We start from the raw sequence: 20,425 nt of genomic DNA, 5'->3' as shown, positions 1-20,425 counted from the left end.
TGAATGGACAGTGAAAGGAGAGGTAGCATACTAATGAGCTCATCTATCACTCTTCTGTCTCCTCCCATCTGCGCATACTTTCAACTTCTTGTGCGGCTGGTCAAAAGGATTGGGTCCATGCAATCTAAACAGTCTTCTCCCCAGAATTTTTTTTAAGCTTGGTGGGAAGAAGCTGTAGGTGGGTGACCACCCCTGTATTGTGACTCAACTCTTCAGTAACCACCCAAAAACAGCTGGGTGGTCACTGAAAAGTGCCGGGTGGTGCACCTGGCTAAAAAAGGCTGGGGAGGACTGAGAATCAGATCAACATGTAGTATATAAGCTACTTGTATTTCCAAACAATAGCTGCATTGATTTCTGTATTGTATATCCGCTTTGGGCAATACATTTATAATAGTTCACAAAGCAAGTGTTCTCCCCAGACCCTTTTACCCTGGCACACCACTTAACACTTCTCAGTAACCCTTCGGCCATTGAGGAGTTACCTTCCACCTATAGCTGGCTTTGCATGAATAAAACTATTAGATGTTTACTGGTAATTGGTATGAAGATGCAAAAGCAGTTGCTTGTGCCCAGTGAAATTGTGAAGGTGAGTTACAGGAGGACACAAGTTTTGCTGGTCCAACAAACTCTAAACTCGGAATTAAAAAAATGTAGTTAACCTGAATGAATGTTTGTTGAACAAATGTGTATTTTTTCCCAGACTTTATAGACAATCTTAAGTCGTCTGAATTTTTACGGACTGTCTGCAAATTTCTGAACAGTTGGCAAGGCCTGAAAAAAGCACACAGGCCTTGCAATGATTACGACTACTTGCTAATTTAATGACAACCCACCTCACTGCTGAAATAACTTTTAGTACGGTCAATACTAGATCAGTACGGCAATATTTTGTAAAAGGGAGAAGAAATGATTACACATTGCCTAACACAAAAACTGTATTGATCACAGGCTGTATTCAAATAAATGAGTAACATGCTATCCATATTTATGTTACTAACTTGTTTCAATGCCAGAAAAGCCAACATGTTCTTCTGGTACAAAACAGTTCTTAAATATGTATAATATTTACTGGATGTGGTCCCGCACTAAGAATACCTCACTATTTGAATTCAGTGTTCAGAACATGTTGTTATGGTGATTGGTTAGTGACATGGTAGAGCGGCAAAAGCTCTGAGCAATGCGTACAAGGTGTTCTTTTTAATAACCAGAAAATTAGAACATAATTGTCAATTTGGATAAAAAAAAAATGTCCCATGCTTTTAAATAAATAGATGTATTCAAAAGCGAGAAACCAAAAAGTGTTACAAAAATACAAATAAATATTGCAAATGCCCTTTTGATGCACATGCACATATGGATTAGATAGATAGATAGACTTAAATACCAAAATGTGACACTGAGACATCTCACTTTAAGTGATATAAAAGACACCAAATAATGCAGCTCTGTATTTATAAATACATCATTAAATGGAGGCTGTAACAGTACCTGACTTGGTATCAGCTTCCTGCAGTATACATGAGAGCCCATGAGCAAGGACCAAGCTGATTAGAAGAAAGAGATGTCCAGATAAGGGCTGGGGAGGGACAAGACCTGTATGTGCAGCAGAGCAAAATCAGGTCTCCAGCCCAGACAGATATTGCTGTGCTTTATGACTATTTAAAAATCCCAGGAGTTGGATTAGTATAAAATACAAATCCTTTTCATAGTAAAACCGCTCCAATATATAGATTTAATAGTTTTCCTGGAGTTCTCCTTTAACTTCTCCACTACCTGCTTCCTTGGATCATCAGGAATTTAGCTTATGTTTAAACTGTATTGAAACATCACATTCCAGATTCTACAGTTTAAGTGTTGTTTTATATGGTTACATTCCTGATGCAATCTAAAACCAACTGCCACCCCGGTCGAGGACTAAATGCCAGCTGCCTGGTAATGCCATTGGATTATGTAAGCACTTTAAACCCAGTCAGCAGGTCTGTAACCACTCAAAGGAGTGGCTCCCACATGCCTCCAGTCTGAGCGTTTATCCTTTCCAGCTTAAAGAGCTTTCACGCTCATTACCAAAACTACAAACTCAATATGTTGTTACAAATGTATGAAGTTGTGCAGCACACATGTCACTGTAAACCATTTAAGGAAATATAAAGTAAAAAAAAGTTTGTATGTGCTATGGTAGCAATTATGATAATAACGTCATTCATGTATCAATATTTAATGAGGGGAAATAGATATAACAATAACTCACCAACAAAATCAAATGTTTGCTCTCTATTATCATATTTAGGATAGCTGGGATCACGTGGCACCATCTAAATTTAATAAAGTGGCCATGAACATTCCTAAAAGGATAACTCAATATTTCAGAAAACATGGCTTGTTTTACATGCCTTCTGGCTAGATACTGAGATATCTTCTTATTTACACTTCAGTCATTGATTTGAAGGATTCCTTTAGAAACCCATCACATAAGTGTATTTTTCCCCCCAATATATTTTATCTTCTGGGTGGGTGATCTTTTACTTCATTAAAAAAAAGTAAAAGCAACCAGTGCATTCTATACAGTGAAGTCTCCTCGACAGCTATGTGACCTTGCTACATATGATGTCACAAATCCTATTTAAAGTGTATGACTAGCCAAAGATGTTTTTATTTATTTTTGGATGGGGTGTGGAAGGACTAGAGACCTTAAGAATTAGGGAAGAGAGACCTTAATACTTACAGAGCAAATGCAATCTATGCCTTTTTAGTTGTGTGTGTATTACTGATGTAGCTGCTTGAGAGTTTCTCAACCGGTTACTCCGGTGGCTAAGGGTTCCTTGATCAATTAGCAATTTGTGGCTCTCAAGTCAGTTTAACTGACATCAATGTTCCTTTTGGCTATCTGTAAGTGTGACATTTTTCCTAGTGGCCAGCAATATAGGGGGCATTGTTCCCTATGAGGATTCCCTACCTTGAAAAAGTTGAGAAAGACTGGTCTAAATTACTATTTTAATGTAACTGGTTAATCTACGAGTAACTGGGTTCCTCATTGTGGTTGCTTTTTATTGGTTGACTATTGTATTTTTTTTTTCATTTTTGGTATGTGTTGTAAAAGTTTATTTTTGTTACTATTAATTATTGTTTTGTCTCTCTCTAAATTTTATGGAAATAGAAAAATTTTACTGGGGTTCTAGACTTTCCCTACTCTACCAGAGGGCCAGAGGCTGTTGAATTCAGATTCTATTAGACACAATCATTTTATTGGATCAGTAGAAAAATTGGCAGTGAATATCGGCCCATGTGTGCTAGGTCTTAGACACTTTTACCCAAAGAGATTTGTTTAGTGAAATCTATAAGTGAACTCTGCCGTGAAGATTAGTATTTCACGCTCATTAAAAAAGCATAAAACTCTTACACTGAACTCAATAGCCAAGTAAGCAGAAACCATTATTAAATCAGCCCTGTACACCCCCAGTCAGATTTGCTTTTCAATACGTAGGTATTTTCACTTTCTATATTTAGTTCTTTTATTAGGAAGATAAATTAGTCCACAATTACAATGGAGTTAAATGCATTGTTTACTTGTACATCTAAAAATACTGTATATATAGCCCTGGTAGCTTTACTTCCTCCAGCAAAAACATCATCATCTGCTCTTCCTGGTGTATTGTTCTGAAAAGACGTTAACTTTTTATATTTGGTTGTGCACTGGTTTAATCCTAATGATTTTGAGTCAAAACAAATGTCATTTAGTACGTCATGATTGCATTGTTGGTGAATTGCAACCTTTGCTTGGGCTTTTCAGTGGTATACAGGAGGAAGAAAAACAATAACCTCATCACTTTCTATGCGGCCTCAGAGTTCTTTTTCAAGGACTATTTCTTCGAGTTATTCACTATTACAAAGTAAACAGTGACAGCGCTGGACTGAGACAATAGATAGCATTTAAAGAACATTTTTTTGCATTAAGTTTGAGAATTCATCTTTAAAACGGAACATGCCTTATGTATACATGTACGTGTATATAGTCAAAATAAAGGATAAGTAAGGCCTATAGATAACCCAACCTCCAAAAGTTGGACTAAATTGGGAGAACGCATTTTCTCTTTCGTGAAATACAGTGGATATAAAAGAAAAGCATACATATATGTATAACATGAAATAGAAGAGATGATCTTCTCTCAGCAGGGCATATAAGTGGATTTTTCTTCAGAGTCAGACCTGTAAATAATTCCTTTACTTTCACCAAGGTTACTGTTTTACATGTTTACTGCCATCTTCTCAACACCATCTCCCCCTGCTTAGTAACAATGAGGACTTTCTATACAGTCCCCTAAGCAACAGTTTAACCCCATACTACTATTATTATAAAGAGGTCTACACACAAGACTTTATTAGGAACAGGATTTTATCAGCTCTAGATACAGGTTAATCTGATAAATATGTGTTACTATACAGAATGGGCAGAGGCAAAAAGGGGACAGTAGTATAGAAATATGTTTATAGGTACTGGTTTGTCAGGTACCTATCAGTCACAGGAGAGCCCTGGGCTGCACGTACCGACCGTCAACCCACCAATGCCGCCATCTTGACACACTGGTACAGAACAGCCCACTGGTAACTTTCCAGGATTTTGAATATATACAATATATAAAACCAGATGTAACCCTAACAAAAGTTAAAAAAATATTTTTTTTAAAAAATTACTTACTTATATTCAACTTTAAGACTGTGCTTTATAGATCAGAGAAGGGCATAATAGTCAACTGATATACTTGTTGTGCTAGCCTGAACAAACTATATATATCAGCAATGATGAAAAAGAAAAAGCTTTTTCATCGCTAATAATGTGGTAGTTAAGGGTTTCTATGGACGGTTATGGGTCACCCATGAATTTTAAGTACCATTAGTTCATTGGCAGGAGTTGTTAACTGCACATTGTGATCATTAAGTCAAGAATATGTTTTATATAGATCCCCAAACAATCAAGTTATAGTTTTTAAGGAACACACCAGGAAGGTTAGACTGTCAGTATTCAACTAACAGAAATTGTTGCTTTTACAGTGGCTGCACCATCATTTCAATTACACAGTACAATGTTCTATGTAAAAAGACTTTGGTCCCTGAGCTAAGATGTATAAAGTTAGAAAAAGAAATGAATGTACTGCATGTTCTTGCATATAGTATTGTTTTGTTTTGTTTTTTTTTTGTTCTGTGTTGAATATTTGTTTAGTATAAACCAAGTTTTGTTTCATAAAACACAATTGTGTTAGTATTAACACCAGTGGATGTAGATGGATGGATTAAAAGATGTGGTATAGTTTACATTTCGTGCTATTGAACCTAGATTAGGCAGTCAAAATGTATCACATTAGAGTAAATTAGTTATAAGAAATAACATCCATTAAAAAATACACTTGACCTGACATTTTTTTTCCAAGTAACCTGTCCGTAGACAATGCCTTCAATAGTTAGCACTCTTGCCTTGCAACACTTCACAGCAATATTGGCATGTGGTCTGTGTGTGCTATACACACATATTAGGGTTTTCTTACAGTGACCTTTGTCATTCGACAGAACAAGAAGACATTAAAAAGTTTGCTTATGTTCTCCATGATGTGAGTATGTCTGTACTAAAATGGTAATGACACTGGACTGTAAGCTCTGCATGCAACTGATGCCAATAGTCTATATACTCTGTAAAGCAATGAAAAATATGTTGTTGCAATATAAATTAATAAAAAAAGCATTATGTTTACTCTTACACACTGACCATTTCAACATCAAATCTATATCCAAGTCTAACATTGGGTACTACATGCATAGTCCGCACTGTATGTACACATATTGTACTTCAGAGTATAAAATTTTAAATTACACCGAACTACACTTTTTTTCATTCAAGAAATCATTTATGACTTTCCAATGTAAATTAATAATTATAAAACAGAAAGATAAAAATATAATAACACCTCTAACTAATACAGTGTGGTCTTCAACTCTAGCCTCCTGCACAGATCCTCATAATAACAGAAAGATGGAAATTTTCTCTGTGGGTGCTCTACGGGAAGCTGGAAAGAAATGAAGCATGCCAGTAATTGGTGAGACACACTCGCATGTAGGTTGTGCTGCAGCTACTGGGGAGAGATCTTCTAAATCTCCTGTGGAATTTTCCATCACACCTTAACCAAATTTGTCAGAGGAACGTGTATGTGTCTGTATATGTATGTATGTCTGCTCATATGTGCATGTTGATATTCTAGAACAAAGAGATAGATAGATAGATAGATAGATAGATAGATAGATAGATAGATAGATAGACAGATAGACATAGATAAAACAGTTACATAGTATCGCCGTCAAAACAAGAATTGCTTAATAATAAGAATTGATTAAAAACTGCCACAAATATCATCCAATAAAAGTACAGTGCAGATGTTGCAATGTACTATTACTTTTATTCTACTGGAGTCATTTCTGACCTCCTGGATGAGATAGCGACATTTGTCATGCCAATTCAGTAGGGATTCTTGTAATGGAGCATACCGATGAAGTCTTCTAATTTATTTATTGTGCTTTGTAAATTAACAGGATAATAACTAAAGTGCCCTCAAAAGGTCCATCTAGTGCCACCCCTACTTCTACTACCAACATTTCTCTATTTTCAACAACAGTATCTATACATATATACCTAAATGTATAATAACATATAGAAATAAATATAGAAAAAGGAGCAACAAACATTACAACCAGTTTAATTTGAAGTAAATCATCTTAAAATTTGAGAAACTGGCACATAAATATATATACTGAAAACATTGTAGCACTTCTCATTATGCTGAAATGTGCATAACCTTAAGGTCAATAAAAAGCAAATTCTCTAATGAGAAAATGGTCAGGAAGCACATTTGTCTCCATTTCCTGTCAAAACAGGAAAAGAGTAACTTCTTCCTCTCCACAATGACTTCACTTATGCTTCCCACCTTCAACTTTTTTCCCCCAGGGTCATGATAATCATTCCTTGACTAGAGACAATAAAGGTAGCAGCTGGCTCATTTCAATAGATGGTATAAACAACCAATTCTCCCACTTAACCTCTACAGACAAAAAGGTGTCACAGATGTCCTACAGATTCTGATACAGCAACTACGGTCCTTCCCCAATTCTCTAATGGATATGAAGTTTTAGCCTACGGATTATACATTTGCCAATACATGAATTTGGGGATCTGTAAAGAATTTATCCCTATTATGGATAATGAGGCTAATCAAAGGATGATATGTAGTGTTCCAGATGTGAAGTAGGCATTCCAGCTACCTACAGTAGTGTGTTACTGTATTCATTGGTTTACGTTTATGATTTAGGGAAGACAAGACAACATTTTTTATGTCAATTACGATACCTGGCCCGGTCAGCATTCAGATCAGGCTAGCCCTGGCCATGTCTCCTTAATCTGTATTTACGGATATTTGGCAAAACAAGATGCATGTTGATGTATAATGGATAGACAGATATTGAGAATGCAGTGAACTGCATATATATACGCATACATAGATTTTAGAGTCTTAAGTGGTGTGCAGCACAAGGCTTCTAATTTCCAGCAGTCATGGTAATCCATTAAATGTACTTGGTGCAGGTTAGCAAAATGTAAGTAGATGGCAGCTACATAGCACCGGGGTCATTAAAACAACCAGGCCTGCCATGAATATGGAAGCCCTATGGAATGGATGCTTAAAAGTACAAAATAATATTGGAAAAGTGAGATGTCATTGGTTCTTGGAAAGTTTTGCTCACATTAGATGATTGGAGGGTGCTTCTATGAGGCTTTGCTGTGTCCGTCAAGCGACAAGTTTGGGAAAACATGGTCTAAGCTGCCGCAAAGGTTCCTTTGTTTGTAGCCAACATCCTATGAGCTCAAACATCCCAGCATTTCTCCTCTCACTCTCTATGGGACCATCAGAATGTAGCCTATTAAAAGCTGGCAGTAGCTGCTGCTACTTCCTATGAGACTTGTATTTACAAGACTATAATTAGTCACTGAGATTTAGAGTTCACAGTATATAGATAGGGTATCTAACTCCAACAAGAACCTGAATTTTGGATCTACATCTGGTTATATCTATAATGTATTACCATGTGTGTCCCATAAAAAAAAACAGTTCTTGCTGAATGGGTAAGGTTTGGAATGTTTTTGTTTTGAGTTATACCTGTATTTAATATTTCTTATATGGACATCACAAAGGGTAGCAAGTGACAGCCACAGTGAAAAAAAAATCAAACTATTATGCCTGCAGTTAGGCTTTAAATTTCAACTCCAGGCAAGAATTACATATAATTTAATCCAATTGTGTTGTCATAAAAAGACATAAATGTATTTATTATACCAAAACTAAGATAAATGTCTGACTTTAGCTTGTTACTAGCCTCTTCTAACCTTCTACAGCAAATCAGAGCTCTATATCATTGCATAGCACAATCTGTTACCAGTTAGTCCAGACTTGTAGAAGGAGTGACCAAGCTGTATTGCTTTTGTAGCATATAATAAAAGAATAAGCTCACTATCCTGGTCAAATAAAAATATTTGAATAGCATGAAATAATAAAATTTGTAAAAAACCTACTGCAAACCTACTTACCATGCCAAAAAATTGTTAACACAAGCCACCCCTGTAAACTAACAAGTTACTGTGCAACATTTCATTTTATTTTTTGTAACTGAAATGTTTAGTAAACAAATAAAAAAAGGAAATTTGTACATAAAAGAAGTAGGAGTTGGAAAAACATGTAGACAATTAGGATAAAAAAAAAACTTGAACACTAAGCACTTGGGGGATCACATTCATTTTCAATCTCTATAAACCATGCAACGTTTTCCTAAACTAAATATTAGAAATATACCTAAGGGGTTCTGTGTATTAAGACATCAGCAGCGATGTCAAATCCAAAGAAATTAAAACTCCATGAGCAGGGTTCTGTGTTAAACCATTTATACGATATGAAACTTTATATGATGGAAAAGTAATAAGACCATATAGAAACATAAAATAAAAAGGCCAACTTTCCTCTGACTTTTATTTTACACGGAATCTGTAAGATAAAATAATACTTTGAAGAGAAAAGGACATGAGGTCCTTTTTCACTAGCGTCTTTTGTCTTGGGATTTAAAACACAGAACGGGTGCTCTTATGTCTGAAAATGTAGCAAATGCTAAATAAAGAACAAAATGCACAGAAACTGTAGCCACAATCTGAAGAGCGGAACATGTTACCGGGGCTGTTGGAAATAAGGGTTCCGGTTAGGAGAACATTTACCTCTTTCAACTGCTCTCCTGAGTATCGTTAGGGGAATTCATTGTACTAAACATATTTTATATTCCCTACTGATATATTTATTTGACCGGTATATCCATTGTTTTATAGCTTTTTATTATTACTGCAGGCCACTAAAATCACATCTATCATCAATTACTGGGTTATGTTAAATAAAAAGGGTAAACAGAAATATACCTTGATTGCCTACAGCAACAAATCAGATTGCAGTTAGCAGTCTGATAAATCATAGTTAAGATCTCATTGGTTGCTATTAGCATAACTGACATGAGAGTAGTTAGCTACAGTGCTTCTAGTAAAATGGGAGATGATTGTACTAATAAGTGCAAAGAAAAATGGTGATAGTGTGATTTACTAAAATAGTTTAAGCTATTTACCTAGCAAATGAATTATCATTCTGCAAGAGATAATTCACTTAGCCTAGTAAAATCGGTTAAACTTGCATGCATGATTGAATGGCAGAAGTCAGCAGAGATTTACCACATTCAGAAACCAAATTGAATTATTTATTACTGAGTTATTTTTACTCAGTGAGTAGCCCAAACCTTTTTATTAAATCTAACCCAAAGTGAAGCTACCAAATAGCCACCAACAGCTCATCATCTTGATAGGCAGGTTTGCCAGGTGAGATTGGTGGTGCTGTATAATAAAGACTTTGTCATATCTCAGTAGGTAATACATTTTGCTACAGAATATATGCAAATATATTTACCTAAAATGGCTCGGGTAGACAACCGTCTTAAATTCTACTCAATTTATTTTTTGCTGTGTGATGTCTATCAATAGTACAAATGTTACTTTCTGTATGTATTTGGTAAAAACTATTTTTATTTGCCAAAAAGCCCCTTCTTTTGCCTCTATCCTCTAGATTTGAAAGGTTAATAATTTGGGGCTAGCATCTGATATTTAGTTTGAATTTTATTGGAGAATCTGAACTTTAGTGATCCCTGTTTTAAATATTTCAACTTAGTCATATGTGTCTATTGCATTTTGAAAAAAGTTCCTCCCATTTATAGGTTCTATATATTTTTCTGTTTGGATAACAAACCAAATGGAGCCTAAGCTTGAATTACTGAGATGGTTAAAACTGTCTTATTAAAGGATGAAGTTATCCTATAGATTAGCTTTTCTCAAATGTTTTAACATTGAATTCTAGGTTTCATGAAACCCTGGCTGGGAAACACTGATATAGATACTATAGCCATACTTTCAGGGAAAAAAAAGCCCTCAACATATGGAGATCTTTGAGCTTCCAAGTTTTCTCTGATGCCCCTTGGTTGGGCTTCAATCACGTGTACTGAAAATAGCAGCAAGGAAAGTTCTGTTCATGTATACAAGGAGGTTTTTGGAGCTACGGACCTCCAGTTTCACTTCTATGGAGTTGTCCCTATTATCTTTTAGGTCAACAATTGGTTAATTTGACAAAATATGTGATTACGCCCTGAAATCACATTGCAATGGTGCAGTAATGACTTTGGGCATCTTAAGACGTGTCAGTTGAACACACGGCACAGTAACAGAGGATCCCTCTGTATGCCAATCCGAACACATAAGTCTCGAATGCCCAGGAGTCAAAAAAGATATTTCACATGGCTAATCATATATTTGTTTAAAAGTGTAACTAATGTCTTGTAAATATTGCGTGACAATCTAAAATAGTGTATATATTAGGCAGGAAAAAAAAATCATGTCAATAACAAAAATTGTTTCATGTAAGAGTACAGCAATTGTAAAGTGGCAGAGGCAGCTGAAGATTGAGCGTCCCTGTGTAGGATGCCTGTGTTAGATTTGGTTGGGGGAAGGTTTAACTGCTGATTACAGAACTAAGTGGCATCTCTAGATTGACTGTAGCAGCTGTATGGATGGCAGGACGTCACAAGTTATTTTAGCAGACCTGATACTTGGAAACTCTCACTTCCTATTAAAATTGTTCAAAGTACATCCAGCAAAGTCACCAACCCTACTAGTTGCACCAGCTACTCTTTGTGCTGTTGGGATTATGTTCTATTTATTTTTTTTTTATATATTGATAAGATGTGAATGACACTATGTCTTATTATAATAATGAATGTACCCAGCTCTAACATATCTGAAACTTGAATTCCATATATCATATAACATTATGTACCTCTATGTCTTACAGTAAGAGTACAATCTAATGTTTTAGATTTAAACTGTATGCACTTTAGAACCATATTTACTATGATCCACTTGTAACAACAGATCTTGGTAGGTGCACAAGACCATGAGTACACAAATGCATAATTTATGTCATTAACTCCTTTTTTTTTCCTCTGGAATACATTATTTCATTAAAAGCATATGGACTCCAGAAAGAAAGTTTCTATTTTTTTAAAGAGTGATTTAAAAATGTTTGAAAATTTGTTTTTAGCAGATTTAAAAATGTTGAAAACACTGCCAATAAAATGTTAAAGAATATTTTAGATAATAGGAGGAAACCAGAGCACATGGAAGAAACCCACACAAACAACAGGAAGAAGACTGCTAACCAATAACTACTAAGACAACATGTGCTAATTACAGTTTATTATTAATCTTCTTGTCTGCAGCTTTAACAGTGGCCCATAGGACTCTACTGAATTCTCTTTGAGAATAGGAATGGGATAATAAGGCCAGAAACAACAAGAAACTCGGGTTCCCAGCCAAGTTTACTGACGGCTGGCTACCAACCCACTGGATTCCCCTGACCCCTTCCAGTAGGCTGATACAACTACCAAAACATTGAAAAATATTTGGATAATATTGCTGAAACCTTCATTTGGAGCTGTCAGCAAATGAATGGGAACACTTTTTCTTTATTTGTTGACCATTGCGATCATTAAATGGCATAGACAACCTCAACTACAAGGAAAAATTACCAGAACCAAATTTATTCTACTTTGGGAGAATGTAAGGGTGGAGATGATCACCTTGTATAAATATATAAATGGTCCATATAATCAGCTTGCAATTTGTGTGTTTATTAATTCTTCCCGTTTGTTAAACGAAATTGTTTAACCTATTACAACAGCCCCCTCTTTCAATGTTGACTTTTGTGTTGAGAGAGGGTGATGTGAATTATTCTTCCTACTCTTAACTTGCATTATAAACCTGTCAGTAAAACAAATCTATTTTTTATAGATTTGGTGAAATCTTTTTGTTAGAAGACATAAAAGAAACAAACTTACATGTTGTACCAACTATTTTTATTATAGAAATTTCCCTGTTGAAGAGAATAATAAAAACTTCCTAAATTACTGGATATTTAACTACATAAAAAGATAATTTATTGTTCATTTTACAAACTTGTGCTGTAAAGAAATTAAAACAAATATGCTGTTTTTTTATTGACAGAAATATTGCTTTCTGGTTTGGCCCTGAGTAAAGAGTATTCTGTTGGGACAGTTCAGAATGATTCTGTATTAAATCAAAGTTTTTGTTTGTTTAAATTCTGTATTTCACTACTCATAGTCAAAACCAACTCGATTATGACCACAGTGCAAACTTACCTTAACCACATACCTGGCTAACAGTTCCAATTACAGGAACATTTGATATTTTTCTTTAATGAATATATATATAAATATATATATATATTAATTTCATAAAAACCTAATAAAAATAAACTGTATATCTGTAAGGAACATTAGAAGTAAAAATACTAAGAAATGGAGGGGTTGGAGTTGGGATCACAGGGGGGGTTCCTGGAGCTGAGATGACTGACAGTAGAGAAGAAAAGTATTAAAGAATGCCCCTGTTGTTCCTACTAATGTTAGAAACATTCTAACATTAGGCTTGGCTCTAGGTTCAGCTATAATGGAATCCTGCAGGCACCATGCTGTAAGAACGGATGATCTATAGTCTAAGGGGAACTGTCAACAACATTGTGACACAAGGCTGCCATAAGTGGGAATCCACCATGGTACTAAATGTAAGGTTGAAAATAGCTTGTTACCACCTCCTCCAGATTCCTGGTTTTAGTTTGACTTGGTTACGTCTTTTAATACTACAGAAGCTTCATCTGAATGTCATGATTTACACGGGTAACCTGGAGAGTTTAATGCTGTGTTACTAAAAAATTGTCGGTTTCCGTATAGTTTTACTTGTTGCTACTACTAATGCTTCTTTTGTTATTCATAATAATTAGAAAAACTTTTGAGAACAAACCTTATGGGAAACATTTCCTCCAAAAATATGTCAAGCTGTCAGAAAGATATTGTTATTTTATTTCAAGAAATACTTGACATTTACAGCTGAAGAGTAAATAACATCATTAAAGAATACTATCAGTCACCTTTAACACTTAGTCACCTTTACACAGCATTAAGGCATTATAACAATTTCTTTAAGAACAAAGACATTTTGTCCAGGTATGCTATATTCCAGGAGTGAACTTTAGCAAAATTTATTGCAGATGAACACTTTGGCTGGACGAATAGGAGATGTACCGTATATGCATCCCTTTTTCCATGAGTTTTTTTTTTTTGAACACCCCCTCCCCAATACAAATATGACGGCATTTGAACATGGTAACCCTGCATTGTAGGAAGGAGTATCATATATTACTGAATCACCAAGCATTTTTGTGAGTACTGGTGGCAGATTATTTGTGGCAAAATTAGGTTTTTTCATAATTACGAAAATTCTCTCGAAATTCGCTTATATAGTGAACATGGCGTCCTGGGCAAGCTGAGAGTCCCAAAACTTGTGCAAATACTCTCCTGCACTGTGCTTGAGCATACTCCTGCAAGGTAGGTTCAAAAATCAGGATCTTAGGTAAGTATTTTTTTTTTTGTAATATTTTTTTTTTTTACCTTTTTTGTATATAATGTGTGGGAGGTGTGTGGGCTACTGATTGTTTTGCATTTTTTGCCTAAATTAGGGGAAAAGTAACAGGGCTTGGACTGATGACTACAGTGACAGTCATAGGCTCACCTTTAAATTCACCAACCAACAAAGTGCATTTGATCAGATAACACCTAAAAGCTGTTAGTCAAGCTAAAGATTAGAATCCCTTCACCCATAACATGATAGACTACTGCAATGCTATAAAACCTAACAGGGTGATATTTAGTTAAGTACAGACTCTTCATTTACTTCAAGTACTTATTTCTGTTCAGTTAAACACAGGGAAAGTCAATAGATGTTTGCTGTAGAAACAAGCACATTACTTCTTGTGAAGCGTGACATTTTTCTGTAAAACTCCTCAAATATTGGTAGATATCTGTCCACAGTAATACTTAATCTGGTTTTGATTTTGAAATTAATTGATTAAATTGCTGTTTATTTACACCAGGTAAAAAAAAAAAATTAAAACTGATTGTTTAAAAATATTTCCAGTTAGCTTTTCAGCTTTTAATGGAGCTGCTGCCTTCTGGTGTAAATTAATTCCCAGAATGTGTGATTAAAAGTGAAGGATGGGTGTTTAAAGCAAGATGTCTTCTGATTCCTTGGACTGTTGATTCTCAGAATGACTAACTAATATTGAGAATTTCAAGCCAATGCAGAAGGAAAAACACATATCTGGAAAAATCTTAAAAAATATATATTGATTTCTGCAGATATAAAAACTCTATCTTTATTTTAGATCTTCATATACTATAGAGGTGGCGCCTATTGCTGACCCTCATCTGAAACTGCCAGCTGCCTGGTATTTCTGGCTGTAATACCTAATAGAGTCATTGGGCCTGATTTACTAAGGCTGGAGAAGATACACTTTTATCAGTGAAGCTGGGTGATCCAGCAAACCTGGAATAGAACATTTGTTAACAAATAGCAAATGGCTTTTAAGAAATGTATTGCGGGTTTTCTTGATCACTCAGCTTCACTGATGAAAGTGTATCTTCTCCAGCTTTAATAAATCCCACTTGGAATAAATTGACTTTGAATTGGCATACAACTAATGAAGTTAGAACAAAGACTCCTGACTTTGAGTATGGTTGCATACATCCGGTATTTACCATTTAAGAGTTCATCATGAGGTATTTTAAGAATCCCATGAATACAGGTTTCTTTTACAATTTGCTTTTCTACTGATAACCATTTTTAAGCATTGTTGCAGTGTTTATGATAGTTTAAACAAACTATGTGTTTCCACTTCCTATACCCCTCCAGTTCCTGTACAACACAACTGCAAGGCTGGAAACCATTCCTATAATGTTTTTACAGGTGCTATCCTAACCACTTGTTCCTGGGTGCCCAGCAGTTGGAATTGGGCCTAGGTAAGTGGTAACTTACATGTAATATGGCTATTTGATTGAATAAGCCCATATCATCCAATAAGAAATCATTCATAGACCTGCATGAGTGTCAATACCTGTATAGGTGCCATTATAACTGAATAGTCAGAATTTTATCAGGCATGGAAGAGTCACACTTATTATAAGGGATCTGTGGTTTGGGGAAATCCATCATTTTACTATATTGGCTTGTGAGATTGAGCTATAAACAGAAAACACTTGTAAACCACAATATATGTAAGCAATGCACCACAAAGCTCCTAGGATTGTGGTTGTACAGCATAAATAGTAATTGTTAAATTTAACCTTCTCATTCATCACGCATGTAAACAAAATGTTGTCTTGATAATCCACTCTATCATCTGTTTTAAGTATACAGTTCCTTTCCACAAAACACTTGGCATAAATTAATAGATCTTAAAAAGTCGGCTACATATGAGTTCAGAGGTCCAGTCTTGGACCTGCTCTGAGATCCAGGAACTGTAGAAGTAATTACACTCCTGACAGAGCAGGAAGGTCCAAGATAGGCCATCTGAGTGTGTACAGCCTGGAATAATAATGTTTTTTAAAGCTGACATCATTAGAGTGCGACCAGCTTCTTTGGATCCGTAGACATCTGGGTAGCTTCCATTATAGTTCTTTGTGTAGAATTTGCAAATGCCGTGTTTTCAATTCTACAAAAATGTATATAATAAAGTAAATCCTGAAAATGTGAGAAACACAGCCAGTGGAATTTATCTCACACTTCGTAGAGAATGTGTGGATCTCATGTTTACCCAGCTGGATGGAAAGTTTCTTATAGCTTGGAGCTTCACATCACAATTTCAGTGGACCTGGGAGTATCATGCCTTTTGTGTATAATCATATTATTGCCCATAAATTTACCTCTCATAATGCTTCATACAGATAAGCAAGTCAAGTGAATGAGCAATTAGTTGACTAACCATAGAAGGCCCATTTACTAGTAATATTTGAAAAGTAGGGTTTTGTCTGATGAAGCATGTAATGTGCCAATGCTATGATTTGTCAGGTCTTAATTAGCCAGACAAATGTGAACTGCATTATGTAGCTCTCACTTCAAATCCTTGCCAAGCAGAAAAGTAGAGACAAACAATTAAGAAAATCAGAAAGCCAACCGTGTAATACAGTCTGTCATTCCATATTCGCTGTAGCCTGGAATATTCACACTAGCTTTTAAGACCATTGTAGATTAGGAAAATGTAATTTGCACAATGTGGAATCACACTTCATTATGGAGCTTATGTGCTTTAATTGTTACCCGGGCCACATATTTTTCCTTGCTTCTGTGTAAAATTTATTAACAGTTTTCTGTGTGCAAAGCCTAAATTGACAATACAGAAAATCACAAGCTAGCTAGCTAATTACAATTATTTATTTAAGTTTCAGAAGTTTATGGAAGTAAAGATCCTAGTCTTTCCTGGTGCAGTATAGGGAAAGTGAATACAGATGATATTCCTGACCCTAATAAAAGGATGGATTCAGGTACGTGAAGTAGAATATTAAAAATACATGTCATGCTATTAGATTTTAGGCTTTTGGGGTATGGTTCCCTTCACCTCCGTCATTATTTGTAGTTGTCTTTTTCGCAAGTTTGCTGTATCTATGTTGGCACTTTTATAAGTAGTTTATTATTAATAATAATAATAATTAAATTTTATTATTATTAATAATAATAATAATAATAATTTATTCCGCTTTGGACAACTGGATCATATTTTTAATATATTTGAACCTTTTAAAAAATACCTTTAAAAGATAGGCCTTTAAATATTACATATTAATATTATTTATTAATGAAGTCATTTTATTAATTGTAATATTCTTTCATAATTTTGCTACAATGAAAACTGAAAATGACATACATTCCTGGATTATATAATCAATGTGTTCCAAACAATAGAATAAAAGAAGACAACTCATTTTATGCTTTTTTTTCAAACATAAAGTCTTATGTGTCATAGAAAGAAACTATTACTAATGGGAAGGAAGCTTCCCAGCTGTCAGTTTGAATACGGCACATAGAAAAACCAACCCCCATCACATCATTTACCTGACAGCACTCATGCTGGGTAGTTCAAACCCTTGTGACAATGAGTAAATGACTTGGCACAGGAGGGGATTATAATATGGTTTTGTGAAAGGGTGACCTTGGCAACCAAATAGCACACTAAATGTATAGTCAGCAATTAGCTGGTCTGGAAGATCAGATTTATTGTCCATATGGTGACCCAATAAACAGAAACCCAATTGGAAAGCAGAACCAAAACACAGCAGCAATTCTGAATTCCAAAGGACGGCTTTCATGTTCTAAACACTAAACAGCATGTAAAATTGGAGTTCCTACACGGCACTGCAACCCCAGGTTAAGTACTCTGTTTCTCTGTCCTCCTAGCAGGGCAATATGGAGGTGTCATTTTTTTAAATGAAACATTTTAATTATTTCGTTAAATTTCTCTCCATTGGAATCCAGTTGGCATACTACAATGTAAGAAGCATCTACATCGTGTAACTGCTTATCCAAAGCACATAATAAATAATAAATGATTCTGGCACTGGACACAACTGTAACATAAAGATTAAGATATGATTAATAAATAATAAAGTACAATATTTAGGAAAACATTTGTAACGTTTCCTAACCCCGCTCCCCAGTTTTATTCTCACTTCTAAAATGATTTAATGAAAATGAATAAAATGAGCCATCTTACATTATACAATACAGGAAACCTAAACCAAGAATTAGAGCTTGCCCATCTTAACCAAGGGATCCATTGTATACACATTTCTAACACAACAGTATTTAATTCAACACAAGCCCCTTACTAATTCATATTATACAGCAAACAATGCCTTCTTCTTCCCCAAATATCCTTGCCAGCATGTCTCCTTTGCAGTCCTGGAAAATAAGCATCCTGTCAAAACATCATGATGCCAAGGAGGAGGTCAGCCTTATACAACATATGACAGATGACTCAGGATTGTGAACACAACGGGTGTAAAGGTGAGGAGGTAATTCATTGCATGCTAGACATTTCTGCACATTTTTAAAAACCTTCCTAACTTTTTTGTGTAATAGGGATGCCCGGACCCTAGTTGCCATTGCCCCCCTTTGACTTGCCCCTACTTTTTCTCCTTTACCCACCCAACTTCCCCTCTTTATTTTCCCCCATATTTGATATATATTCAGTACATCTATATATATATATATATATATATATATATATATATATATATATTATAGATTCAGTACATCTATGGGCATAGGTGAACATATTTGCCTCCTTGGACCACAGAAGACTCACAATACCATCAACTTTCCTAAACCTGCAAACTTTGCGCTCTGTCCCTGGGACTGCAACAGTTTGTCTTTGCAAACACTTGCCTGCCTTTGGCTGAATCTGCTGTATGTATTCTGCATTAGATATTAACCTCCTGATCAGTCATTTCTGATAACCATAATAAAACAATTTTAAAAATATATCTGATAATACAGAGATGTCATTTTGGGAACTAGTCTGGAACCCCTGCTCACTTACTGAACACAGCAGCATTTCTTATAAAAGATATCAGTATAAAAAGTATCAGGCTAAAAACATATTTACATAGCCAGAACGTTTTTTAAACGTCAGTAAATAAAAAATAAATGTCTACCACACAAAAAATGTAAACTTCTTTATAAAGAACATTGCGTTCCACCTAACACGTTGCACTCATTCATAAATAGGAATAAATTTTACTGCATATTTGGATTTCCCTTATTTACTCATACTTGTCTAAACAAACTTTTAAAATGGCTCCAGAGCCAAACATTGATATTTGCAATAATATAATCTCATAAAATATCATTTAAAAATGAAAGACACTTAGGTGTGACAAACACTCACTTTGTGGTTACCACAAGACTACAAGTTTCCACAGGGGAATAATCCATAAAATTACTTTTTAATAGCTATTTGGAAATAATGAATTTGGCATATGTACTTCTTAGAAAAGGGCAGTTAGTGTCACCAGCAGTTAAAAAAAAAGAATAGATGAAAATCCCTAAGCAAAAGCAGCTACAAAAAAAACATATAACAAGTATCTTTACTCAAGAGTATGGACCAACAACCCATCATACCGCAGCTACCATTTACAATACAGAACTAAGAAAATTACAACGCGCTTCCTATTGGTTGATTTAAACACTGGGCATTTCTTTTCATTTTTTTTTTCATTTATCAACATTAAGGATAACAAATTTTGTTTATTTTTTTATAGATCACGAGAATGTAATTGACGCATTCAATTGAATAAAATTTATTGCTGGCAACAGATACATTGGACCTTATTGTAAACTATTTTTGCAAATTTTGGAACTGTGTACTCCTGTTCAATATCAGTTCAATAGGGAATATTCAGCTTTAACAAGGATTATACCAACCTTTCCAAAATAACTAAGTTTATACAGGTGCAAGAATACCTAGTTACAGGCCTGCCAATGGTAATAATGACATTGTCTGAATGAGAGCCCTCAACCCCACAGACTTTTATTGAATACTGAAACCCAAGTATTGCACAGGGACAGAACCTGCAGATTTTGAGAACATTTCAGCTAAGCTTTCACAGGAGGACATCCTGTAAAGGACACTATGAAGGTAAGTAAATTGCATGTCACACTTGTCTCCTACAATGCCTAAGACTTATGCTTCATGGAATTCTATATTTTGTTATTCAATTTGAGAATAAGCAGAAAATGCTAAAGAACTTACCAAAGAGGTATGGGATATATAAATACATAATATGCATAAAGAGGAAAAAGGGAAGAAGAAAACCGACTGAATTATATAATTGAATGTATACCCTTCCATAGATC

The 20,425-nt window shown here is 35.0% G+C and overlaps 1 protein-coding gene across 10 annotated transcripts in view; it reads right to left on the bottom strand.

Annotated features, from left to right (window-relative positions):
* The window catches only part of MEF2C (myocyte enhancer factor 2C), a 179,170-nt gene that overhangs the window by 60,496 nt on the left and 98,249 nt on the right, over nt 1–20,425 (bottom strand). The gene's annotated exons all lie outside the window — the stretch shown is intronic.

The sequence above is a fragment of the Pyxicephalus adspersus genome, chromosome 6 (genome assembly GCF_032062135.1).
Source record: "Pyxicephalus adspersus chromosome 6, UCB_Pads_2.0, whole genome shotgun sequence".
Taxonomy (NCBI): domain Eukaryota; kingdom Metazoa; phylum Chordata; class Amphibia; order Anura; family Pyxicephalidae; genus Pyxicephalus; species Pyxicephalus adspersus.
Note: the sequence above shows the minus strand (reverse complement) of the source record. Positions and strands in the feature narration are given on the sequence as shown.